At 40.7% G+C, this 26,432-nt stretch overlaps 2 long non-coding RNA genes across 2 annotated transcripts in view; one reads left to right on the plus strand and one right to left on the minus strand.

The window, feature by feature from the left end:
* The first annotated feature begins 14,917 nt into the window (after nt 1–14,917).
* On the plus strand, nt 14,918–18,379 carry LOC137636920 (uncharacterized). The gene is made up of 2 exons (XR_011043294.1): nt 14,918–15,271; nt 18,205–18,379. It is a non-coding gene; the product is annotated as an uncharacterized lncRNA (long non-coding RNA).
* The window catches only part of LOC137636919 (uncharacterized), a 33,080-nt gene continuing 24,832 nt past the window's right edge, over nt 18,185–26,432 (minus strand). Inside the window, exon 4 of the long non-coding RNA XR_011043293.1 lies at nt 18,185–18,302. This is a non-coding gene — a long non-coding RNA (uncharacterized lncRNA). The remainder of the gene's footprint in view (nt 18,303–26,432) is intronic.

Genomic DNA, 26,432 nt, shown 5'->3' on the forward strand with positions numbered 1-26,432 from the left:
TTCTCTCCAGTGTTTTAGGCAGTGAGCTGCTGACTCCATTGGGTCAAGGCTAGTGGTGGTTATGGAGCTCTTGCAGGATTTCAGTCTGTCTAACCACCCGGCGATCATGGAGCGTGTGCTTTTCATCATTCTCTTATTTATATTTTGGGGTCTTTTCGGCGTTTGTTTGGTGGTGCAATGCCTGCCCATGTTTAGAGTACTTGAAGGGGTGTTGGTCCTAAGGCATCAGTAGTTATGCTACATACTTGAGTTCATCGTCAACTTTAAGGTGGGAGTATTTGGCAGTGGATTCGTTCGAGTGCCAGAGCTGTTTGTCTTAAGGTTTGAGCATTTTTTCCACAATATAAAGAGGTTACATCTGGCAGTTATCTTCACCTTTACTTTCCTTGCATGCTCCCTAAAAGATGGTGTTTTCGGTTTAATGTAACGCCTAAATATTGTAGCAGGGAAGCTATCATTCCATATGTTCAACTCCCCTTTCGCCCGGTAATTTTTAAGCAGGAAAGCAAATGCCTGTTTTTTATCTGGGTTGGCATTTAGGAAGTTTTACTTGTAGTATTCATAAAGCATCAGATAATTTGCTCTCATTGGTAGTAAAGGAATCTAACTGTCACTGGATGGCAAAGCAGAGGTCATCTGCGTATGTAAATTATGGATTTCTCTAAACTTGACCCGAGGAATGTTGCCCTTTATCTTTGGCTATCAAGTAAGATGCCTTAGTCATTTTCATTGTCTACAGTACTATGCAAAGTTTTTCATAGGTGATCGTTATATTGAATTTACCTTACTCATACAAGAATGAGATTTCATTGCGCCTTTACAAAATCATAATAGCTGTTAGTGCTGAAGAGGAATGAGGATGGGGGTGGGGAGATGTAGGGGTAGAGAGAGGGTATGTTGATGAAGGAGAGGTCTAATTGGTGAGGGATCTATGATCGTGGTTCAATCACGCCCCAGTTTTCTATACTGACAATCAACGAGTGAGTGAGCTAGGTTTATTCCTGGCATTCCATGCATCTCTTTTTTTTTTTCTCTGGTATATTCAGCAATAACTATGCCTTAGGAATGGTGCTAGAGGAGCATTTCACGGAGCGACACAGGTCGACCCCTGAAATAGATTTTTCCTTCGTCAAAATCCCTTTAATATTCGTGTGAACAGCTAGTGATACAATGAGTCTTCATCCAAATTTCTTTGAGGCCTGTAGCATTGGTCTTTGCTTTTTGTAGTGCTTAAGCAGGCTATAGATTTTTACCTCTGTATTCTCCTGTTGTCTAATGGAATTGCTATAAACTTTTCTTGTTGGTTAATGCTACCACCCATTATCGGATTTGAGATTCGCTCTGTTTAGACGCCTACAGTATTTGACCAAGGAATGTTCATCGACAAACTTATTCCATTGTGTCTTTACAAAATCATAATACATACATACATACATATACCAAGGCACTTCCCCCAATTCTGGGGGGTAGCCAACATCAACAAATGAAACAAAAACAAAAAAGGGGACCTCTACTCTACGTTCCTCCCAGCCTAACAAGAGACTCAACCGAGTTCAGCTGGTACTGCTAGGGTGCCACAGCCCACCCTCCCACATTATCCACCACAGATGAAGCTTCATAATGCTGAATCCCCTACTGCTGCTACCTCCGCGGTCATCTAAGTCATCGGAGGAAGCAGCAGGGCCTACCGGAACTGCGTCACAATCGCTCGCCATTCATTCCTATTTCTAGCACGCTCTCTTGCCTCTCTCACATCTATCCTATCACCCAGAGCTTCCTTCACTCCATCCATCCAACCAAACAAACCTTGGCCTTCCTCTTGTACTTCTCCCATCAACTCTTGCATTCATCACTTGTATCAATATGTTTATGAACAGCTATTGATACAATCTGGGTTGATCTGTATTTGTTTGAGTTCTGTAGTTGTCTTTGCTTATTTTTATGCTCAAGGAGGCTGTTGATTTTTTTGCCTCAATGTCTCATATCCGTTGTATTTTCTCTTGTTGATTTCTGTGGATATCATTAGGTTTACCCTCCTTTTGTGCAGCTCTCAACTTTTCTTGTATTTGTTGGCACCATTAGCCAATTTCAGAATTGGAATTCTTTGTGTTTTGACTCGTACAGTATTTGACCAAGGAATTTACATTGACAATTTGACTGTATTCAGTGTACGAATGTCGTTTGCTCTTGTTTTTCATTTACAAATCTGTATTTACTTTGTAAATAACTGTATTTTGCATAAACTTGAGATGGATTTTTATGTCCTTTGATTGCTGCCATTTTGTCAGGGGAGTCAATTTCTCCCTGAGCAGTTTAGAATTGCTACTTTTCTCATTTTTGGGCAAAATTAGTTAAAATCACCATCTCTGTTATACAACTCAATGGCCAAAGTTCTAGTTCAAGTTTCTTGTTTTAGAAAGATCAAATAAGAATTAATCTCTTGCTAGTCATCAAAGTCATATGAAGTGGACATATGTCTCCATTCCAGTACTTCTGTGAACCACTCTCTTGTGGGCCAAAAAGGGGCCACTAGACTCATTCTGGTTCCCTCGTGCGACACGAATATTTGCATCACTTTGTGCACAATCTTGAACGGTGGGGACGCGTACACGTCCAGATGGGACCAGTCCATGAGGAAAGCGTCGATGTGAACTGCTTCGGGGTCTGGCACTGGGGAACAGCAAGTCTCCAGTCTCTTCGTCTTCGTGGTTGCAAACAGGTCTATACAAGGACGACCCCAAGTCTGCCACAGGCTCTTGCAGATTTCCTGATGAAGCGTCCATTCTGTAGACAAGACTTGACCTTTTCTGCTCAGACTGTCTGCCATCACGTTTCTTTCCCCTTGAATAAGTTGAATAAATCTTGTTACTAGAGTTACATTCTCTTCTCTTGCCCAATAAAGGAGTTCTCTCGCAGTCTCGTAAAGAGACCTCGAGTGGGTTCCGCCTTGCTTGCCTATGTAGGCCAACGCTGTAGTAATGTCGGAGTTGACCTGTACCACTCTGTTCAGGACTGACTTTTCGAAGCCTTTGAGGGCTAACAGTGTTTAGAAGTGCAAGATGGAGTTTGTTTTGGATCACAGCAGTGTCAAGAGGTCTGGAAGAGGTAAATGATCTGCGCATATGAGCTGTTCATTGTATCCAGTTTCCATAAAACTTTATTGCAAGCAAACTATTTCTGCCAACTCAATGGGAATGTCCCTATTTATAGGATGGGGTTGAAGGGATTTTGCCTTCCGTTTATGACCGCAATTTTGCTTTCTTCTGATTACAAATGTTAGATTAGAGGTTATGTTGTATAATCTCCAGTTTGGGTTGTTTTTGTTGCCAGTCACCACTCGGTTGAGATTAGGATTCCTTTGATGTCGAACACCAGTTTATGTAATTTTTTCTGCTTCAGTGTTAATTGTCTACATTCCAAATATGTATCTTTGTATGCTGGGTTTCCGAGACGTTTTGAATTGACCCATTTGCCTCAAATATCTATTATTTAATCATTCTGGTGTTAAGCATATGTTTAAACATTATTCTGGAAATTAGTTTTTAAAAAAAAGACTCAGTTTTCACCCAAGACACTGTTGGTTAGTGGCCTATAAGGAAGAAAGAAAAACCAGCACAAAGATATAGTGGAGAAATCCTTAGGATGACAGCCTTGCGTCTTTATCCTCAGGACAGCCTCGCGTCTTTATCCTCAGGCTGACAGCCTCGCGTCTTTATCCTCAGGCTGACAGCCTCGCGTCTTTATCCTCAGGCTGACAGCCTCGCGTCTTTATCCTCAGGCTGACAGCCTCGCGTCTTTATCCTCAGGCTGACAGCCTCGCATCTTTATCCTCAGGATAACAGCCTCGCATCTTTATGACTTTCAGGGGAAAACTCCTGTTGTTCCCTAAGGTTTAAGTGTAGGTCTTTGCTATGTGAAGCTATTCCTGTGGACTCGGAATTTTGTATAGTGCTTGACTTTCCAGTTGGGTAACTTTAGTACATTATTTCAGTGAAATCTTTCTTGGTTAGAAAATTATCTGCCCTAGATTCTGTACTTGGCAATGGAGATTCGGAGTCGAGCTTTTTGGGCTTTTCCGTCTGCCTCAAGGACGGAACAAGCCCTGGTGAAACTTCAATTCTTTCTAAAGAAGCGAAAGTGTTCTGCGAGGGATTAGATGAGTCTTCTGGGAACCCTTTCCTCGTTGGAGCAGCTTGTCTCCCTGGGAAGACTGAATCTTTGTCCTCTTTAGTTCCACCTCAATCTACATTGGAACAGCTGGAGACGAAATGCATCCCCAATTCAGAATCCACAAAGTGATGCCTTCAGTAGTGGAACGACCCCGTCAAACTTCAAGAGGGTCGTTCTCTGGAACAGAGGAACCCAGACCTTGTGTTGTGTTCAGACGCCTCGGACTCTGGGTGGGGAGCAACACTAGGAAAGTTGGAGATCTCGGGTTCATGGGCAAAAGATCAGGAGATCCTCCACATAAACCATTAGGAGCTGTTGTCAGTCCTGTTAGCCCTCAAAGGCTTCAAAGAGTCAGTCCTGAACAGAGTGGTACAGGTCAACTCTGACAACACTACAGCGTTGGCCTACATAGGCAAGCAAGGCGGAACCCACTCGAGGTCTCTTTACGAGACTGCGAGAGAGCTCCTTTACTGGGCAAGAGAAAAGAATGTAACCCTAGTAACAAGATTTATTCAACTTATTCAAGGGGAAAGAAACGTGATGGCAGACAGTCGGAGCAGAAAAGGTCAAGTCTTGTCTACAGAATGGATGCTTCATCAGGAAGTCTGCAAGAGCCTGTGGCAGACTTATGGTCGTCCTTGTATAGACCTGTTCGCAACCACGAAGACGAAGAGACGAGACTTACTGTTCCCCAGTGCCAGACCCCGAAGCAGTTCACATCAACGCTTTCCTCATGGACTGGTCCCATCTGGACGTGTATGCGTTCCCACTGTTCAAGATTGTGCACAAAGTGATGCAAAAATTTGTGTCGCACGAGGGAACCAGAATGAGTCTAGTGGCCCCCTTTTGGCCCACTAGAGAGTGGTTCACAGAAGTACTGGAATGGATGGTGGACACACCGAGAAGCTTCCCTTTGAGAGTAGATCTACTCAAACAACCCCACTTGGAAAGGTACCATTTAAACCTCCAAGTTCTACATCTAACTGCCTTCAGACTATCGAAAAACTCACGAGAGCCAGAGGTTTTTCGAAGGAAGCAGTTAGTGCGATTGCGAGAGCAAAGAGGTCTTCTACCGTCAAGGTTTACCAATCTTAGTGGGAGGTTTTTAGAGAATGGTGCAGAAACAACTCTGTTTCCTCTTCCAGTACCTCTATGACTCAGATTGCCGACTTCCCTCTGTACCTTAGAAGGAAGCGTAAGTTTTCGACCTCAACCATCAAGGGATACAGGAGCATGTTAGCGGCCGTCTTCAGGCATAGGGATTTGGACCTGTCCAATAACAAAGATCTCCAGGACCTTCTCAAGTCCTTTGAAACGACATCAGGAATCACCAGCTTGGAATCTAGACATAGTCCTGAAGTTGCTAATGAGTAGCAGGTTTGAACCTTTACATTCAGCCTCGTTTAAGGACCTCACTATGAAGACTTTTTTTTGGTCAGTTTGGCGACAGCAAAAAGGGCCAGTGAAATTCATGCCTTCAATAAAAATGTAGACTTTAGAGATAACAAGCCTATCTGCTCCTTGCAGCTAGGTTTTCTTGCTAAGAACGAACGCCCTTCACAACCCTGGCCCAAGTTTTGAGATTCCGAACCTTTCGGATTTGGTTGGAGAGGAATTAGAGAAGGTCCTGTGTCCAGTAAGAGCCCTGAAGTTCTACCTGGAAAGAACGAAGAATTTACGGGGCAAGTCGGAAGCACTTTGGTGCTCAGTCAAGAAACCTTCGCTACAGATGTCTATGGATGCGCTATCCTTCTTCATCAAGCTTTTAATGAGGGAGGCTCATTCTCATTGTAGTGAGACAGACCTCAAGCTTTTGAAGGTCAAGGCACATGAGGTTAGAGCTGTGGAAACGTCTGTAGCCTTCAAACAGAATTGGTCTTTGCAGAGCATCATGGACACGACTTTCTGGAGGAGCAAATCTGTGTTCGCCTCACACTATTTGAAACGTGTCCAGACTCTTTATGAGGACTGCTACACTCTGGGACCATTCGTAGCAACGAATGCAGTAGTGGGGGAAAGATTTACCACTACATCCCCGTAACCTAATACCCTTTTTCTTCCCTTGTAACTGTTGTATTTTTATGGTTGTTTGTGGAGATTAGACACAGTCTTCCACAATCATTGATTTATAGTCAGGTGGTCAGTTTGTTCCTTGGGAGGGCCCGGAACAAGGGTATTGGAGGAGGTCCTGTCACAGAGGTTATACACCGTTTTGACAGCTCCTAGAGGTCTTCAGCCTCCTGAGTGGATCGCTGGGTCTCATAAGGAAAGCGGACATAATGAGGCAGGAATTCATTGAAGTCAGCTTCCTTAACAGGTACGAACCCTTAAGCTTGTTTATTAACTCTTAGGTAAATTCCAACAATGTTGGCTGTCTCTGTCCCTCCACCAAAAGTGTCAATCAGCTATATATATAACTACCAGGTAAAAAATCAATTTTTGAACATACTTACCTGGTAGTTATATATAATTTAATTCCCACCCTCCTCCCCTCTAGAGACCTAAGGGCATGGAAGATCTGAGGAATAGTTGAAATGGTTCTAGGGACCTTGGTAGAGGGCGCACTGGTGGTACACCTGGCTACCCAATTGGCGATTGGCGCGAGTTTTGAAACTCTGCCGTGACGTCAGGGACTAAGCTATATATATAACTACCAGGTAAGTATGTTCAAAAATTTATTCTATTATGAAAATATCATTTCTCCTAGCCCTGGCCTCTGCCGAGAAAGTCAGCCAGCGACATGATCTGTCTTATGATATCGCCCATTCAAGGGGATGGGGACAAGTGACACCGAGTTTCATATTTGACTTTGTTAGATTCAGTGTCAGTTCTGTGACAGATGACCCAGACCAACTGTTTCTTTGCTCTGTGAGGGCACTGAGGAAATACTTGAAAAAAACCTCCAGAGTCCACCCTCAGATCAGCAGGCTCTTAGTGAGCATGGGGAGGACCAAGAGGAAGATTACTGGATCAGACTGGTAATCGAGAGCGCCATACAACCAGGCTCCTCACCTCCCAGTCATCATCCCTGTGATCACGACTTCAGGGGTGTAGGCACATCCCTGATGTTCAAGAAGAATTTATCTCTTGACGCAGGTTTAACAAGCGGGCGTGTGGAAACGGCAAATAACGTTCACCGCCCACTACCTGCAGGACAGTGCCCACAGGAACCTGAATACATTTACTGTACCTTAAGTCCTATGGTGACTGCATAAAATGTGGTCAATAACACCTCAGCTCCCTTGTAGGACAAGTAGCAGTTGGTTGTGGGCAGATGTTACCCACGAGTAAGTCTAGGATGAATGCACGAGTGACTGGCCATTTCATATTTTAGTCTCCCCGCTCTTGGGGTCAAACATCCAAGGAACTCGACAAGCTTTCTTCCTCTTACTGCAGGTGTGTATCATGCCCTTTGTGTAGCCTGATATATGTTTATGTATTTATGTCCCCATTCTCCAAGCGAGGTGGTCAGGCAATGTCTAGGTTAAGTGGGGAACTTCGCTCCAAAATTACGCTTACCTGGTCAAGTCACATTGCTAAATTCTACACATAGCACAGATTGCCCTGACTGTCATCCTATAATGATTATGAGGTGTCAGGGCGCCCTCTGATTAGCTCATGCGAAACACAGTGTGTCACCCAGGGGAGCCTTCAGCCAGTTGGATTTAGGACTTGGGGTGAGTCTCCAACGTAAAGAGTGTGAGGTTTGTATATAGTGCTGGAATATATGACAAATTTAGAATGTATTATTCCTGACCATACAAACCTGAAGCTCTTCACACCTACTGGTCCTGCCATCACCTTCCCCCAGAAGTCCTGCCGGCATTGCAAAGTGACGGTTGTTTACTGGCACTGGTGTGAGCTGGGTGGTTGGTCTATTCCCACTACCTCCCTCCACTAACTAGCAGAGCCTAGTTACACCTCCTAAAGGCTTTAATGGCTAGTTTCAGCTATTGCCGAAGTAATATTCCTATGTAAAGAGTTCCAGGTTTGTATAGTGCTACCTCCCTCCGTTAACTAGCAGAGGATAGTTACACCTCCAAAAGGCTTTAATGGCTAGTTTCAGCTATTGCCGAAGTAATACTCCTATGTAAAGAGCTCTAGGTTTTTTAAGTTAGGAAAAATACAAATTATTTTAAATTTGTTGTTTTTTGTCAGGCTGAACTAGGAGAGTAAAATAACAACAGTGCGTCCGCGGCAGAGTTAGCCCTCTCGAGCACAGTTTTCTATATCGGCCCGATTTCTATACGACGTTTTAGAAAACTGGCTGCGGAGAGGGGTGCTCTGCCGCAGCGAAAAAATAAAAATAATCTAATTATGGTGATTATAAATTTTTTCTAAATTCTTTATTGATGTTTTCCATGTCTTCTTTATGTGACAATTTGACTAAACTTTACCTTGAATTGTGCCATCAAAATTTAGATATACAGTATTTCTATTAAAAAATTTATTTTTTTTTTTCATGAAAGTCTTTAAAAAGAATCACTGCTTGTTTATTTCAAGTCAAAATTCCTCTAAAAATTTCAGTCAAAAATCCTCTATAAAAATTTCAGTCAAAAATCCTCTAAAAATTTCAGTCAAAAATCCTCTAAAATTTTCAGGCAAAAATCCTCTTAAAAATTTCAGTCAAAAATCATCATAAATAATTCTGTAAAAAATCCTAATGTAAAAAATTGTCAAAATCTCTCATTAAAAAATTCAGTCAAAAATCCTCAGAAAAAATTACTTTTCAATTTTATTTCAAATCAAAATTCCTCATTATAGTCGTAGCTGACATTTGAGTACTACAAGCCTTATTTTACATATTAATTCAGAAATATTGACATTTTTACATAATCATAATATTCTTCTAAGAGAAGTCAAGGATTCTAAATCAAGCTTTGCAGTCTGCGTTCAGGTCGACGCTACCGGCAGTGTCACGCAATAGGACGTAACCCCAAAACTAAAACGTGTACGGGGGGAATTCGGAGCTTCCCCAATGGCTGGCCGTTCCGGTGCTGTTGCTGCCCGTCGTCCGGAAACGGCAGATTTCGACTGATAGGGTGGAACAGTATGGCATCTTAGGTCAGCTTTATAATAATAGTACAGGTTGTAGGCGATTATGATACATTTAATTATGACCCACACGGCTGGCGTGCATAGCACATTTCGCTACCTCAATGCAAGAGGGTCGTAACTCCAAATTTGCTAGTTTTGAGTTATATGGTGTACAAGATTGCCGAATTGATTCTGCATCTTTTGGTAAAAGAGTCGTAACTCTAGGTGAATTAGCGGCCGAGAGATGGCACTAAGAAGATTTGTGAAACATGATCAAATTCATAGGACTTAGCAACTTTCAAATGCGTTTCCTGAAAAATCAGGAATTTGGAGTTACGACCCTCTTGCAATGAGGTAGCGATTCGTGTACTGCTTGCCGGAACAAAGGATCATTGAGGTAATGTTTATTTGGAGTGAAGCGAGCCACGGCGGAGTGAAATCCATTTCAGGTATGTGATATAAATTATAGATAATTATGATACAGTACTTTGATAGCTACCTCAGCGTTTGGCGTGCACAGCATATCTATGTACCGCTTGCCAGAATACAGGAGCAGCGAGATGAAGTTTATTGCAAGCAAAACTAACCACGGTGAAGCAAAATCTATTTGAGTGGTGGCAAATTGCAGAACCTTCTCTTTAGCCAGTTTTCTAAATCGTCGTTTAGAAATCGGGCCGATATAGAAAACTGTGCTTGAGAGAGGCACACTCTGTTGGTGTTGCTTCGTCCTGTTAGTTTTACATGAAAAAAAAAAATTTTTCTGTTAATTTTCTTGGATTTATGTTTTATTCTGCTGTTATCTTCCGCACATACCGAGTTTTCCTTTGCCACCACCCGTAATCCTCATTCCCACCTTGGGACCCCCATTACTGTTGGGGTATATAAGGCGGTGGTAATCGGAAAACAATGGCTTTATGGAAGGTAACAACATAACAAAACAAAACAAAACAAGAAGACCAAAGAAAAAAATAGTTTTTCATGTTTATTACCAATAAACATTATTGCGTTGCTCGTGTATTCTGGCAAGCGTTACATGTTTGTGGTGTGCACGCCATCTGCGTGGCTTACTATCAATGTACTGTATTATGACTACCTATAATCTATTTACAGACGCCAAATGTTTTTGCTCTGCCGTGGCTCGATTCACTCGCAAATAAACAGAATCTCATCACTCCTCTGTTTAACCCTTTTACCCCCAGGCTATTTGGAACTTTCCAACCCTTAACCCCCAGGCGTTTTTTTTTTTTTATTTTCAAGCACATTTTGCAGTATTTATTTTCTAAATTGCTCTAACAGCCTTAATTTTCATCATAGAGAGGTCGGGTTGGTCTCATTCTTTTGGAAAATGCCTGAAGTTTTGCATAAAGTTATCAAAAATATGCAAAAAAAATGTAAATAGCAGTTTTTTGCAAGGACGTACCACTACGTCCATGGGGGTATATGATGAGTTTTGTGAAACGTACCAGTACGTCCTTTGGGGGTAAAAGGGTTAAGCAAGAGGTACATGCATGTTCTGCACACGCCAGCCGTGTAATCATTATCTAACGTATCGTAATTACATAACTCCTGTATTATTATTATCAAGCTGATCTCGGATGCCTTATTGTCCTACCCTATCAGTCGGCGTCTGGTGTTTCCGTTTGACGGTCATTAACGGCACCGGAACGGCCAGCCGTTGGGGAAGCCCCAAGTTGCGCAATGAGTCTTATAGATTCGGGTTTATGAACTTTTGCGTGACAGTGCTTGTAGTGTCAGTCTGAACGTAGACTGCCAGGTTTAACACACTTAGGACACTTGACTTCTCTTGGAAAAACGTAGTTAGGTAAAAATGTCAATGTTTCTGAATTATGTGAAATAAGGCTTGTAGTACTCAAATGTCAGCCATGACTGTAACGAGGATTTTTTTTAATTGAAATAAAATGGCAAAGTGATTTTTCTATGAGGATTTTTGAACGAATTTTTTAACATAGTCAGCCATGACTGAAATAAGTTTATTTGAAATAAACTGAAGTGCATTTTTAATGATGGAAATGAAAACGCTATAAAACAGGTGATTCAATTATATCTGAATTTTGATGGACCAATACGAGGTGAGGCTTGATCAAATCTTGATACTGAAAAACATCAAACAACAACTTAGAAAAATGACATACTGTATTTACTGTAATTTCATTATTTTATCTGTTATTATGCATTTGCACATTATAAGGATGAGTCTCCTATTATAATGTTGGAAGGTTGTGTTATTTATAGGAACAAATCTTTTAAGTTGCGCTTTTCACCTTAACCACCCCACAAGGCTTCCTGCAGCCAGGTCTGTTTACCTCATTAAAAGCTGAATGGCCATTCTAGCTTAGCTCAAATCATACTCATATTAGGTTAGGAAAAATACAAATGATTAAAGGATTTTTTATTTTTTATCTTAATTGGTTATTAAATTTTTTATAAATGTAATATCCTCTTGATTTCGTATGAAAATACTGTACCTTACTTCTGTTAAACGATTAGCATCTACCCTGAATATTAATAAGAGATTAATTTTTATTTATTGTAGGTATGCATTGCCAGTTCAAAACTAATCAATTTCTATTCTTCCGTAGATTTGCGAAGGGCGTCGAGAACGCCCGAATCAGGATTTATATATTCTCATCCTTTAATACTGTATAGATGTCTTCAGAACTGGAAGTCATTGAATTTGTTAACAAGGTGCAGTAATTGATGACAGGCGGTGAACCCAAGCAAGTAGCATAAACTGTTGAAAGCTTTTCACTTTTGTCTTCGACTTCAATGAGTACAGACGCATGATTTAAAGGTTTAAAGGTCGCTCATGAATGGCAGAGGCAAGGGACAGTGACATTGCCCTAGCAATCAGGACAATGCCCTAGAGACTGACCATATGATATATGATCAGCGCCCAAGCCTCCTCTCCACCCAAGCTATGACCAGGGAGGACCAGGTAGTGGCTGCTGATGACTCAGCAGATAGACCTATAGGCTCCCCCAAACCCCCCAACCTTAGCTCACAAGGATGGTAAGGTTGCAGACCCTAATGGCACTAACGAGTCTGAGCGGGATTCGAACCCCCGACTGGCAAACACCAGGCAGAGACGTTACCAATCAGGCCACAGCAATCGTCCCTTTGTGCCAATTGTAGGTTTGTAGATGTTTATATTGACCAGTCTTTTAAGTGTCTTGTTTGTATAATAGTGGGTAGGGAGGTTGGTTGGCCAAGGCACCAGCCACCCATTGAGGTACAGTACTACGTACTGCTAAAGAGCGATCGAGTCCTTTGACTGGCCAGATAGTACAGTAATAACATTGGAACCCCATCTGGTTATTACTCATTTTCCTTTGCCTACATATACTGTACACTAACAGTCTGGCCTATTCTTTACACATTATCCTTTTTCCTTTACCACCTGACAACACTAAGGTAACTGAAAAATTCTTCACTCAAGGGGTTAACTACTCCACTGTAATTGTTCAGTGGCTAGTTTCCATATAGTAAGTGTAAAAGAGACACTTAAGCTACGGTAAGAAGCTTTTCTAGGACGACACTCTAAAATCGAACCATTGTTCTTTAGACTGGGTAGTGGTAAAGCCTCTTTACCATGGTCTTGCTCTGTCTTGGATTAGATTTCTCTTAAGTTAGGATACACTCAGGTACACTTCTATCTGTTTCTTTATTTTCTTTCCTCAATGGGCTTTTTTCCCTTTTGGAGCCTGTTGGCATATACGATCCTGTTTTCCCAACTTGAGTTGTAGGTTAGGTAGTAATAATAATAATTGTTAAAAAGTTTTCCTTGATATAGGGACAATATACTGAATACCTATTTTATTAAACATTATCATTGTTGAATTACTCAGCAGGTATAACAATAATTTAACCAGTTTGTACTCACCTGGAAATTGCACCAAGATGGTCAAAGAAGAAAAGGTATAAATTTTTACTTCAGTTCTTTGTAAAGCAATTGATGGTATGAATCTTACTTCAATTACTCTTTACTGTCAACTAATATTTAATTTCAATTATAATAGTAGTTCATATGCATATACAGTACAAGCCTTTAGCCCTTTAAAATAGGGAAAGGTCTAAGGATGCGGGCACACTGAGAAGCCCCACCTGTCTGCCAGTTGTAAGCCTTTCACTTTTGGGTTTTGGCCGCAATGAGTATGGACTTACTGTTGCTCCATAACCAAGGCCTTTATCTTTTAAGTTTTCTCTACAGAAAGTAAATGCTGGCTGTTGGTGTCTGTGATGAATGAAAAGGGTGGATGCTACAACCAGTTTATGGCAAAACTGGCTGTTGATACACACACTGTGGCTTTAGGCGTATGTTTTGAAGGGGAAAATGAGAGCCAAGTCTTATGCGGTGTCTGTTTTGGCGAAGCCCAAGAACTTAATGATGAAGTCTTTTACTTCTTTCTTTCCCTCATCGAGTTTGACTGCTTTTGTGTATATGCCCCGGGCTCCGTCCATGGGAGTATCCTGCGATCTGCATCGGCAGGATTTTAGGGTTCTGGTGGTGTGTGGGGTTCCCCCCATTGATTGCCGTACCCTATAGAAGGGTAAGAAACATGTATGTTGCTGTGCAGATGGCTAACAATGAGGCTTGGGCCTCCTAGGGTGTGGCAGGTAGTTTAAGGGAGCTGGTAGCTCACCCACTGTGTTCCCAGTACCAGTGTCTCCTGTGATAGAGGGCGTAGGTGAGGTGACCCCAGTGATTATTCTCCATTATCTGTTCTGTGAGGGTTCTGCGTTGCTTAAGCACTGGTAGAGCCAAGAAGGAGCTGTCAAGGAACACGATCTCTTATGGCTTCTTAAGATTATCTGTAAAACGTACACCTCAATTTCCGAGTGTTGAGGTACCAGCTAAGACCAGGACTCATGAAGTCGTAGGCATAGGCCCCACCTTGCCTTTAAAAAGGAATCTCCCAGTCAGCCAGGTGTTGAAAACTGGGGTATGCAAATGCTAAACAACCTTCACGGTCTTTTGCCAACAGGTGTATACCCACAAATACGTCACTTTTGTGCTTGGCTGCTCATGTAGTTGCATAGCCAGCCCATCTCTCACACGGGACTGGAAGCATATTATCTATGGTAATGTGTGGATGCAAGTCTGGAATGACTGGCACTTCTCCATGCTTTCTTTCCTTTCTCTTGGGGGGACGAAGTGATCGAACTATCACTTGATGAAGCTGACTTGATGCCTGTAAGTTTACACTTCTGAGCACCATTTTTTAGATTCAAGAGATCCTGCTTAGGCAAGGGGGAAGATAGTGGAATATACACCAACCCATTTATGATACAGCAAGTATACTGTATTATTCTGGACCCCATTCTCCTTAGGGGAAAAGTATCCCTCCTTTGACTACCTACCAATCTTGTACGGTATATTCATCCATATGATGTAGACTGACATTTCCAGGGAAGATAAAGGAACAACCAGTTTGGTCTTACGGTGAATTTCAACCAACCAATCCTTGAATCTCTCTATTTTAAAGATTGCTGAAGACTCAAGGTTCATATAGCTAGGAAAAATACATATTACTTTTAAAAACTTTATATAAATTTCTTTTTTACTCTTTATTTCAGTAGAATCTAATATTCTATGCAGTGGATAATAGGATATGTGGATATTTAGTTGTAATTTGAAATAAATTTTTTGGAGATACCCGAGTACACCATTTATTTTTTCTAATTTGTTTTTATCCTTTTAAAGTAACGGTTATTTTTTTTAAGAATATAAGGGACTATGGAGACCTTAGATTACTTTTTCTTAGCTTTGCATAATGGAAGAAATTAAGTTCATGATTTTGATTTACTTTAGAAAATAGGCTCTCTAACTGGTTTTGTACATGTTAAATGAACTTTGACTTTAGTGATATATGCTAATCTGTTAAATCTTCCCCTACAGAGGTTTACCATGCAGAGCTCTCGTTGAAGAAAAAGGAGCGGGATTCATAACGCGTTGCTTTATTTGACAAAGATGATAAACAGAGGATAAAAAGAAAAGACTGCATCTATGGGGTCACAAATTGCCAACATTGATTGGTTACAATTGGTGAGTACAGTAGTTTAAATGATAAACTTCACGGTCATTTATTTAACCATTTTTATTCTTTTTTTTTTTTTACACTACGAAGAAATTTAATTCTTCGCTATCATCCCATTGTCCTCTGATGGTTCGAATGTCAAGCGATTCGTCAGTAGTCAAAAAGCCTATGACTGTCTTCCTCAATGACACTCTTATCCACAGTAGTCTGATTTCTAATGTCTCCCGTTAGTTTTTCTCCCTTAATTTGGATTTCATGGCTTATTCTTAGTCTCTATTGCTTCAGGTCATTTTTTTTTATACTTAATTTGAATCAAAATTTTATTTAGTCGTAATTTGAATATTTTATTATTTCAAAACTTTTAGTAGTCCACTTTTTGCCATCGAAAATGTTGTAGTATTTTTTAGTTGTTGACTGTTGGATCCAGTATTGTTGGATTTTATCCGGATTGAATTTTTTGGTCTTTTTAATTGACTTCTGATTTTATACAGAAGTCTTTAAACATTTATTAGTCGTATCATTGTTATATTTGGTTTTGTTTTAGTTTGTTTTGCCTGAAATAAAAAACTCCTTATTTTTTAAGTTTTCTGTTTTAGACAGGGTTGTTTCAATAACCTTGGAGTTTGTTTTCTGTTTTAAACAGTGTGTGTTTTCTTTGTTTTCTGTTTTAAACAGTGTGTGTTTGTTTTCTTAACCTTGAACTTGTTTTAGGTGTTTTCTGTTGTTGGTTTTCCAACATTGAACTTGTTTTCTGTTTTATTTTTTAGATTGTTTTGGAGTTTGTTTTCTGTTTTAAACAGTGTGTGTGTTTTCTTTGTTTTCTGTTTTAAACAGTGTGTGTTTGTTTTCTTAACCTTGAACTTGTTTTAGGTGTTTTCTGTTGTTGGTTTTCCAACATTGAACTTGTTTTCGGTTTTATTTTTTAGATTGTTTTACCATGGTTTAGTTTTCTGTTTTATAAACGGGTTTGGAAATTGTTTTACTGTTTTACCATGGTTTGGTTTTCTTTTTTATAAACGGGTTTGTTTAATTGTTTTACCATGGTTTAGTTTTCTGTTTTATAAACGGGTTTGGAAATTGTTTTACTGTTTTACCATGGTTTAGTTTTCTGTTTTATAAACGGGTTTGTTTAATTGAATTTTACCATGGTTTAGTTTTCTGTTTTATAAACGGGTTTGTTTAATTGTTTTACCATGGTTTAGTTTTCTGTTTTATAAACGGGTTTAATTGGAGTTTTAAAAACTTGTTTTAGTTTTCTGTTTTAAACATATAAACGGGTTTGTTTAACCTTGGAGTTTTAAAAACTTGTTTTAGTTTTCTGTTTTAAACAGAGAAGTTTCCCAACCTTGGAGTTTGTTTTATGTTTTAAACAGGTTTGTTTCCTAACCTTGGGAGTTTTCTGTTTTAAACAGAGAACTTTGTTACCTTGAACATGTTTTAGTTGTTTTCTGTCAGTTTTACCTTGTTTGAGTTTTCTGTTTTTTTAACTAATGTTTTCTTAACCCTGAACTTTTTTTAATTGTTGTATTGTTTTACCTTGAATAGTTTTTTAGCATGAGTTTTTAAACAAGTTTTAGTTGTTTTCTGTCCATTTTACCTTTTTTGTTTTGTTTTATTGTTTTACCTTAAATATTTAGTATTCCAGGTTTTGTTTTGGTTGATTTCTATTCTACCTTTCTTTGTTCTGGTTTTCCCAGATTCACTGCTTTTTAGTTTTCCTTTTTTTGAAAAGTGAATTTTTTTGGTTTTCCATTGTTACTAGTTTTGTCTTAGTTGTCTTCTGTTTTGGTATTCCAGTTTTACTAGTTTTGTTTTATTTGTTTTCTGTTTATACAAAGTTAGGATTCCTTCTGTTTGACCTTGAATTGATTTCTGTTTGTAAAGTTTTGGAATTCCATTTTTCTGTTTGACCTTAATTCGTTTTCTGTATACAAAGTTCCATGGGATTCCATTTTGTTTGAGTTTTCTGTTTGACCTTGAAAGTTTTTTTTAGTATTCCAGTTTCACAGGTTTTGTTTTAGTTAAATTCTGTTTACAAAGTTTTTTTGGTATTGTTTTCTATTTTACCTTGAAAAGTTGTGGTTTTTCCAGCTATTTGGTCCTTGAAATCAAAGCTTGTAACTTGGTTAACGGTTTTATTCTGGCATTTTGATTATTTTATTAGTTTCGTATTTTGCTTTTGTTTGAAAATTAAATGTCTTTTTGACTAGAAATTATTCATAAGGAAAAAAATTTCTTTTATCAGTTTTGTATTTTGCTATTGTTTGAAAATTAAACATCTTTTTGACTAGAAATTATTCACATATTTGTTGTCATAAAAATGATTATCAAACTATCTTCAGCTGCTTTAAAGATATGACTTTTTACAGATGTTTTGCAAGACCCTCGGTTATCAGGACAAATTGTTAGTACCTTTAATTGATTTTTGGGTAATGTTAAAGGGATTATTATTACAATTTCAGAAGTGTAACTACAGAAGCAATGGTTTATAAATGAAATAAATTACCATTACAATACAAATGATATGTTATGATGGTATGATATGTTATGATGGTACATGTCATGATGCAACTGAAGCCTTATTATTATTACTATCCACGCTACAACCCTAATTGGAAAAGCAAGATGCTATAAGCCCAGGGGCTCCAATAGGGAAAAATAGCCCAGTGAGGAAAGGAAACAAATAAATGAAGAGAGCAAATTAACAATAAATCATGCTAAAGAAAGTAATGTCAAAAGAGACATGTCATATATAAACTATTAACGTCAAAAACAAATATGTCATACATAAACTATAAAAAGACTCATGTCTGCCTGGTCAACAAAAAAGCATTTGCTCCAAATTTGAACTTCTACTGATTCAACTATCCGATTAGGAAGATCATTCCACAACTTGGTAACAGCTGGAATATTTTCTTCAATGTCGTTTCTTCTCTTCCAGGTGGTTCCTGTTTGTGAACTTCACTGCTTTGCCAAGGAGCCATGTAGTGGAATGAACTATCTTCAGCCGATTATTGTTTTCTTCCCGAAGAAGCCTTCCTGTTAAAGGTGGTAAGTTATATATTAGTTGACATACAAAAAGCCTGTATGTAAGTTAATAAAGAAAATTAAAATAATCTGTTTTTCTTAGCCATAAAAACCAGAGTTCTTTATAGTTCTTTGCCTGGATGTAAGTTAATAAAGAAAATTAAAATAATCTGTTTTTCTTAGCCATAAAAACCAGAGTTCTTTATATTGGACACCTTTTAATCAGACAAAATTGCCAATAATTCATTTCAAGAAGAGCCCCTCGACTTTGGATGACAATGAGAGAGGGGTAAGCATCCATGTGTGTTTAAAGGGCAAACACAAGAGATGCCTCTCTCTGTTCATCATATAACCCAGTCCCACTACACTGCCTCAAAGGTTGAGCAGCAGAAGTAGACAAGACACTTGAAACTTCTACTTGTTCTTGAAAGTCGTTCAGTCCAATGGGTGACGCTCCAACTGGGAAGAGATCTCGCACTCCATTGATAGTACAAACAGGTGATAAGTTCCCAGGGAGAGGCAAGGCCCAAGCATCTTTCCAGGAACAGAAAGACCCCGAAGGAAATCAAACTTAAGACGGTGCACATCAACCTCCTTAGGATTACGTTGCTGACGTCACACTGCCACAAAATTATCATTGCTAGCATAGCTATAACCCTAGTTGGAAAAGAAAGAAGTTATAAGCCCAAGGACTCCAACGGGGAAAAATAACCCAGCGAGGAAAGAAAATAAGGAAATAAACAATATGACAAGTAATAAACTATTCAAATTTTAAAAACGGTAACATCAAATCATATTTCATATATAAACTAGAAAAAGACTTATGTCAGCCTGTTCAACATGAGCGAGGGATAAGACAGAAAATATGAATACTTTATACAGGTGAAAGAATGTAGTTATTGGCAGGTTTCACAGGAAACTACCGCACATCCTACACTTATCAGTAAACCACTGAACATTAATCCTTCCTTCTAAATACTATATTCTTAGCAGAAAACATTTAATAGCTATTTCCAGCTTCACTGAAGCTAATTTAATATAAAATTTGATTAACCATTTTACCCCCAAAGGACGTACTGGTACGTTTCACAAAACCCATCCCTTTACCCCCATGGACGTACCGGTACGTCCTTGCAAAAAAATGCTAAAAAATTTGTTTTTCATATTTTTTGATAATTTTTTGAGAAAATTCAGACATTTTCCAAGAGAATGAGACCAACCTGACCTCTCTATGACAAAAATTAAGGCTGTTAGAGCAATTTTAAAAAAATATACTGCAAAATGTGCTGGGAAAAAAATAACCCCTTGGGGGTTAAGGGTTGGAAATTTCCAGAGAGCCTGGAGGTAAAAGGGTTAATAGCATTACTAGGAATTACTTAAACAAAATTTTAGAGGCACTGTATACAATTTGATTAATAGCAGTAATGGGAACTAGCCAAAATAAATTAACACACACTGACTGGTGTAAGTAATTTGACAGGTTAAAGATTCAAATGTTAAAACAAATATACAATCTGATTAATAACAGTAATGGGAACTAGCCAAAATAAATTAACGCACTCTGACTGGTGTAAGTAATTCAACAGGTGTTGAATATTCAAATCACGTTAAAAAATATACTATTTGATGAGAGTAGAACAAGGGACTTGAAAGAGAAACTTTTATAAAAAAAAATGTTTTGGAAATAAAGTAGAGATAATAGCATATGGATAGATAGTGATGCTGGTCCATAAGACTAAGGAAGCATGTGAGCAATTAACCCTTTTACCCCCAGGCTCTTTGGAAATTTCCAACCCTTAACCCCCAAGGGGTAATTTTTTCCCAGCACCTTTTGCAGTATATTTTTTTTAAATTGCTCTTACAGCCTTAATTTTTGTCATAGAGAGGTCAGGTTGGTCTCATTCTCTTGGAAAATGCCTGAATTTTCTCAAAAAATTATCAAAAATATGAGAAGAACAAATTTCATGGCATTTTTTTTAAAGGACGTACCGGTACGTCCATGGGGGTAAAGGGATGAGTTTTGTGAAACGTACCAGTACGTCGTTTGGGGGTAAAAGGATTAAGCATACCTGTGCACCTCGAGGTGGGAAAACAAACCCAGAAAGTAAATCTAAATGAATGCAAAGTAGGCGTTAGAAGACCCAAGCCAACATAGCTGAGGACTATAAAGCGTGAAGTAGGAGATGATGAATGGAGAAGCTTTGATTTTAAAGCTCTCAGAGACGACGGGCGAAATCTAACCGAGGTCCTTTGCGTCAACAGGCGTAGTAGGTGATGGCAAACCGATTTGGGAAAGGGTCATATAAGAAAATAGTTTCATGGACCCCATCAAGAAAACCTTTTCATGTATAAGAAATTGACAGCTGTGGCATGCACAGGTTAAAATAACAAAAGAGAAGTCAACACTGTGATAGTTCTAACCTAATGTCATGTTATCAGGAAGAAGTTAATTCAAGTACTACAAAATTGCAGGAGGAAAGCTGTAGAACAGCCGAGGATGTAAGTTTTAATAAAAGAGAAAGTCATTTCTATTTTTTCTAAATATAAAAACCAGAGTTCTATACATTGATTTAATCAGCCCTTTTAGTCACAGGGACAAAAGTGCTGATAATTCAAACGAAACAGACTAATTCGAAAATAAACCAAGTTTTTGATGACAATGAAAGAGGGGCAAGTATCCATCCAGGTGTGTTAGCAAGGAAAACAGAAAATGGTCTCATGCTAAGCCAAGCCCCAACACAATCAGACTCAAATATTTCTCAAATTATCACAAAATTGTGATGGGCATAAAGATCAGTTAGCTGGCCTTACTAAAGTCAACATAATATTTGGTAGTACTACACCCCACAAACCCACAGCCTAAAGAATACGGTAACAATTTAGAACAAAATAAGTACAGCAGGATTCACTGATATTGCATTCCGTGGCAAAGGCAACATTCAAACACCTTAAAATGTGCCAAATGTAACCTTGAAATACCTTAAAATCTCACAGGAGGCAACCTTCAAACACTGAAATGTCACAACGGCAACCTTAACCCTTTTACCCCAGGGCTATTTGGAAATTTCCAACCCTTAACCCCCAAGGGGTTATTTTTTTTCCCAGCACATTTTGCAGTATATTTTTTCAAATTGCTCTAACAGCCTTAGTTTTTGTGATAGAGAGGTCAGATTGGTCTCATTCTCTTGGAAAATGCCTGAATTTTCTTAAAAAATTATCAAAAATATGAAAAAAAAAATTTTTTATAGCATTTTTTTGCAAGGACGTACCGGTACGTCCATGGGGGTAAAGGGATGGCTTTTGTGAAACGTACCAGTACGTCCTTTGGGGGTAAAAGGGTTATTACCGTACGTCCTTTGGGGGTAAAAGGGTTATCACAAAACATCCATATAAAGAAAAACTTAAAACATTCGGGGGTTTAAAGATTGTTCATGAATGGCAGAGGTAAGGGACAGTATCATTGCCCTATCAATCAGGACAATGCCTTAGAGACTGACTATATTGCATACAGTACGATCAGCACCCAAGGCCCCTCTCCACCCAAGCAAGGACCAAGGAGGGCCAGGCAATGGCTATTGATGACTGTAGATAAACCTATAGGCTCCCCCACACACCCCCAATCTTCAACTCACAAGGATAGTGGGTTGCAGCGACCAAAGGAACTAACGAATTTGAGCGGGACTCTTAACCCCAGTCTAGCAATCACCAGACAAGGATGCTACCACAACCCTACAGTTCAGACACTAATTTTACACTTAATAAAGTACAGTATACCAATCATAGTCAATTTTTTAAATCTGGCAAAGGCTTTTTCCTATTAACCCTTTTGCCCCCAGGCTATTTGGAAATTTCCAACCCTTAACCCCCAGGGGGTTATTTTTTTCCCATCACATTTTGCAGTATATTTTTTTTTAAATTGCTCTTACAGCCTTAATTTTTGTCATAGAGAGGTCAGGTTGGTCTCATTCTCTTGGAAAATGCCTGAATTTTCTCAAAAAATTATCAAAAATATGAAAAAAAAATATTTTATTGCATTTTTTTTTCAAGGACATACCGGTACGTCCATGGGGGTAAAGGGATGGCTTTTGTGAAACGTACCAGTACGTCCTTTGGGGGTAAAAGGGTTAAAATCTTATCAATGCATTTAAGGACTATTATAGTTTCAATAAAAAAAAATATATAATCATCCAATAGAAAATAATCAGGTAATAAAGACTTGAAAAATTCTTTATGGTGATCATAAACTTTAAAGTTACACTGCCTTTTTTTACCATATAATTTCCCAGAAACTTTTTACCCAAGGGAAATTGCATTTGTTAAGGTACATACATAACCTTTCCATAAACGGCCCTAAAGCAGCTTAACCCTTTTACCCCCAAAGGACGTACTGGTACGTTTCACAAAAGCCATCCCTTAACCCCCATGGACGTACCGGTACGTCCTTGCAAAAAAATGCTATAGAAATTTTTTTTTCATATTTTTGATAATTTTTTGATTAAATTCAGGCATTTTCCAAGAGAATGACACCAACCTGACCTCTCTATGACAAAAATTAAGGCTGTTGGAGCAATTTAAAAAAAATATATACTGCAAAATGTGCTGGGAAAAAAATAACCCCCTGGGGGTTAAGGGTTGGAAATTTCCAAATAGCCTGGGGGTAAAAGGGTTAAAGAAACAGAGGATTCATCTCATAAAATGCTGCTCTTGAAGTGCACATGATGTTTACGTATTAGTTTCGTCACACTTGATTTTCCTAGGGTGCCTCAACGTACTCTAACATCATATTATTACTTGCTAAGCTACAACCCTAGAAAAGATAGCAGGATGCTATAAACCCAGGAGCACCAAGAGGGAAAAAAGCCACTGAGGAAAGGAAACAAGGAAAAATGCAATATTTTAGGAACAGTAACAACATTGAAATATTTTCTATATAAACAATAAAAACTGAACAAAACAAGAGGAAGAGAATTAAGATAGAATAATGTGCCCCGGTGTACCATCAAGCAAGAGAGTGGAAGACCATGGTACAGAGGCTATTGCACTACCCAAAACTAGAGAACAATGGTTGATTTTAGTGTATCCTTCTAGAAGAGCTGCCTACCATAGCCAGTCTCTCTTCTACCCTTACCAAGCGGAAAATAGCTACTAAACAATTACAGTAGAGTAGTTAACTCCTTGGGTTAAGAATTATTTGATAATCTGCGTTACCATGTATATGAGGACACGAGAATCAGTAAAGAAATATAGGCCGCAAAGGGAAAATGAACCGTAACCGGAGAGAAGGATCCAATGTAGTACTGTCTGGTCAGTCAAAGGAACCCATAACTCTCTAGTGGTAGTATCTCAATGGGTGGCTGGTGCCTTGACCAATCTAGTACCTACTGGATTATCAGTTTTCCACTTTAATTCAATGATTTTCCTTTGCCCGAAAAGACAATAGAAAAATCAGTTTTCCACAATAATTTTCCTTTGCCCGAAAAGACAATAGAAAAATCACAAGCAATGTTACCTGGTAAGAAAAATAACTGTCTTTGAGTCCTTCGATTCCTTCCTAGGAAGGATGTAGGAGTGTGGCAAGTTCTTCTCCGACCCTACCGGGAAGATTTTTCAACGTGAGGTGGGGTTTCCCTCATTGGTGCGATGGGGGAATGTCTCACCTCACGTGACTACCCTGAGGACGGGAAATCCTCGTCCGACAGGGAAGGAGAAAAAGTCTGGGGAGGTGAAGGAACTTGCCACGAAGGCTTGCGAGGAGACAACTTAGCTCTTGAAGAAGTCACCGCATCTGAAACTGTGACCCAACTCAGAGAGAACAGGCTTGAAAGCCTTTGTAACTGCTCTGATTACTGATTTGCGCACCGAACCATGGTTGTTGACTGACAGCGCACTCCCTCTGGAGGGACAGGGATCGATGGAGGGACGAGTCTCCATAAGGGAGGTTCGCCTGGAAAGAAGAAAAAGGGTTCCTGGACCTTTCTGGAAGCTTCCCTTACGCCGCAGTGCGCGCTGTTCTGCGCTTGCGGGGAGGGGAATGCGGCAATGGCGACCTTGCTGCGCGTTGTCCAGCAGCCTCGCCCGCGGGAGGGTATCAACGCTCGCGAGTAATGGTGCTCGCGTGATGGAGAATACCAGGGGTCGTGCGTGGGAAACTGCTGATGCGTGTGCGTGCAGGAGTGATGGCGTGCAGGAGCGCGCGGGGAAGACTGTGGGCTCACAGGAGAGTGCGCAGAAGACTGATTGCGCGCGTGGGTACTCAGGATCAGGTCGTTGGACACGCGGACAAGGGCGAGAGTTCGCGCGCCCCAGAAGATGTCGTAGGGAGCGCGCGCGCAGGAAAGATACCCTTGGCGTGCGGGCACGCAGTTGGAGCCTGTGCGCGTGGGCGCGCATCAGTATGGTGGCGCGCAACTGCAGGAGAGGATGGGCGCGAGCATACAGGGCACGCGCGCTTATCCCCGTGGGCGCAAGAGGGTGACTACGTGCGACTGCACAATGGCAAGGGATGGCGGGCAGGAGACAGCAGTCGGCACGTTGGCGAGTGCTGGTGCATAGGAGTGTCTTTGACTTCCCAACAGCTCCCAGATCTGAAGATCTTGGGCGCGCAGGAGAGATAGCTGTGCGTGGGCGCTGGCGAGCGCTAATGAACCTGAGAGCGCAGACACGTAGGAGAGCGCTGGCGCGCAGGAGGTTGATGGCGTGCAGTGCCGCGCAGATGAGCGCTACCTCAGGCAAAGCCTGGCGCGCAGGTGAGCGCTACCTCAAGCAAAGCCTGGCGCGCAGGTGAGCGCTACCTCAGGCAAAGCCTGGCGTGCAGGAGAATGTTGGCACACATGCCTATCATGGCGCGTAAGGCATGTATGCACTCAATGGCGCGTACGCCCTTGATGCCCAGTAATAGGGTTCGATGCCTGACGAGCATGTAAGTCAGGTTTCGTGGGCGCGTAACGCGCATCAGCTCTCCGGAACGGCGACGGCAGGTCAGCAGGTCTGTCGGGTGGAAGGTAGACGTGTCCTTTGAAAGGACGACCTTCCACCGAAGGGGATCACGAACGATCTGCTGAGAGGTCCAGGACCATAGCAGGAACATTCTGTGAACGCTGACGAGGCTCCTCTGCGGAGGATTGCAACGATGATGATGAACCAAAGAGGCGCCTCCTCACCGCAGGTGAAGGAAGACCTCTCTGGCAAAGAGGAAGGCGAGCCTTGCGACGGATGCGCTCTCTGGGAGCCGTTGGATCAGCAAGCTGACCTGCAGTCCTCCGAAGAGGAGTCTCTGTAAGTGAACTCCCCCGAGGGGGAGAAACAACAGCAGGAAAGACTGCTGGACTTAGTTTCTCCCTCGTTGGTTGAGCAGGCAAGGGAGAAACTAAGCCTTCAGCTGCTGCGGGATGTGACACCACAACGTCAACAATTGACAGAAGATCAACCTCTGCCAAAGTCGGCGATTGCTTGACAGCGGCACCCAATCAGATGTAGTAAAGTAATGCTTCCTTGGAGGGCGAACCCTCAAGCCCCAAGGAAGACCAAAGCTGAAAGAGATTGGTTAATGACACATCCTCCCCACGAGGGAAGAGGTGGAGCTGCCTCGCTAGGGGAGGCAACGCCATCTCTCGAACCCTGAGCTTGGAAAACAGAACCATGGTCTATGGTACCACTCGACGGTCTCTCGAAAGAGACCGATCGAGTGGGAGCTTCGGAGGAGGTTTTTCTCCTTTCAAAAAAACCTACGAAGGAGAAATATCCCGCCTGGACTTCTTCTTACGTCGCCGAGAAAACCTCTCCCACTGGGAGGTAGACCACTCCCTACACTCACCACACTTACTATTACTATCACACCGTTGGCCTCTACAGTAAGGGCAAAGGGTGCGAGGGTCTGTCTCGACCGCCGACATGAATGTTCCGCAGGGGCGGTCGGGTAATTCAGGGCAGGTGCGCATAATCGCAGAGGCCAACTTCACACACAAACTTGTCAAAGAAAAAGCAAAAAAAGCATTAATGGCTGCCAAGAGAGAGGCGAGGATGAGAGAGGACAAGTCCGTCTACCATCCGAGCCGAGAGCAAAGTGAGCTCAAGCACAGGTGTTTGTGAGGGGGGGGTTAGCAAGCTACCTTGGAGGAAAAATAACTGGAGATGCCCTGACCC

This window comes from Palaemon carinicauda, unplaced genomic scaffold, assembly GCF_036898095.1.
Source record: "Palaemon carinicauda isolate YSFRI2023 unplaced genomic scaffold, ASM3689809v2 scaffold443, whole genome shotgun sequence".
NCBI classification, from domain to species: Eukaryota; Metazoa; Arthropoda; class Malacostraca; order Decapoda; family Palaemonidae; genus Palaemon; species Palaemon carinicauda.